The sequence below is a fragment of the Arachis duranensis genome, chromosome 6, assembly GCF_000817695.3.
Source record: "Arachis duranensis cultivar V14167 chromosome 6, aradu.V14167.gnm2.J7QH, whole genome shotgun sequence".
In the NCBI taxonomy this organism is placed as follows: Eukaryota; Viridiplantae; Streptophyta; class Magnoliopsida; order Fabales; family Fabaceae; genus Arachis; species Arachis duranensis.
Window position 1 is genome coordinate 57,551,607 of NC_029777.3, and position 1,231 is coordinate 57,552,837.

The following is a 1,231-nucleotide window of genomic DNA, read 5'->3' on the forward strand; positions in this document are numbered from 1 at the left end:
AACTCGGAGGTGGAAGCTTTTGCCTTCCCTTTCCTCTTTCTAGAGGTTTCTCCGGCCTTAGATGCCATAAATGGTTATGGAAAAACAAAAAGCAATGCTTTTACCGCACTAAACTTAGAAGGTTTGCTTGTCCTCGAGCAAAAGAAGAAAGAAGAGAGTAGAAGAAGAAGAAATAGATGAGATGGAGGTGGCTTTTGTGGTTCGGCTAAGGGGGAGAAGTAGTTTTTAGGTTGTGTGAAAATGAAGGAGTGAAGAAGGGTTTATATAGGAGTGGAGAGAGGGTGTATGGTTCGGCCATATATGGGTGGGTTTGGGAGGGAGAGTGGTTTGAATTTGAATGGTGAGGTAGGTGGGGTTTTATGAAGGATAGATGTGAGTGGTGAAGAGAATAGTGGGATTTGATAGGTGAGGGGTTTTTGGGAAAGAGGTGTTGAGGTGATTGGTGAATGGGTGAAGAAGAGAGAGAATGGTGGGGTAGGTGGGGATCCTATGGGGTCCACAGATCCTGAGGTGTCAAGGAAAATTCATCCCTGCACCAAATGGCGAGCAAAATTTCTCTTTATGCAAATTCTGGCGTTAAACGCCGGGCTAGTACCCATTTCTGGCGTTTAACGCCAGCTTCTTGCCCTTTCCTGGCGTTTAACGCCAGTCTGGTGCCCCTTTCTGGCGTTAAACGCCCAGAATAGTGCCAGACTAGGCGTTAAACGCCCATTTGCTGCCCTTACTGGCGTTTAAATGCCAGCAGGTTTTCCTCCAGGGTGTGCTATTTTTCTTTCTGTTTTTCATTCTATTTTTGCTTTTTCAATTGATTTTGTGACTTCCCATGATCATCAACCTATAGAAAACATAAAATAACAAAGAAAAATAGATAAATATAACATTGGGTTGCCTCCCAACAAGTGCTTCTTTAATGTCAGTAGCTTGACAGTGGGCCCTCATAGAGCCTCACGATACACAGAGCAATGTTGGAACCTCCCAACACCAAACTTAGAGTTTGAATGTGGGGGTTCAACACCAAACTTAGAAGTTGGTTGTGGCCTCCCAACACCAAACTTAGAGTTTGACTGTGGGGGCTCTGTTTGACTCTGTCTTGAGAGAAGCTCTTCATGCTTCCTCTCCATGGTCACAGAGGGATATCCTTGAGCCTTAAACATAAGGGATTCTTCATTCACTTGAATGATCAATTCTCCTCTGTCAACATCAATCACAGCCTTTGCTGTGGCTAGGAAGG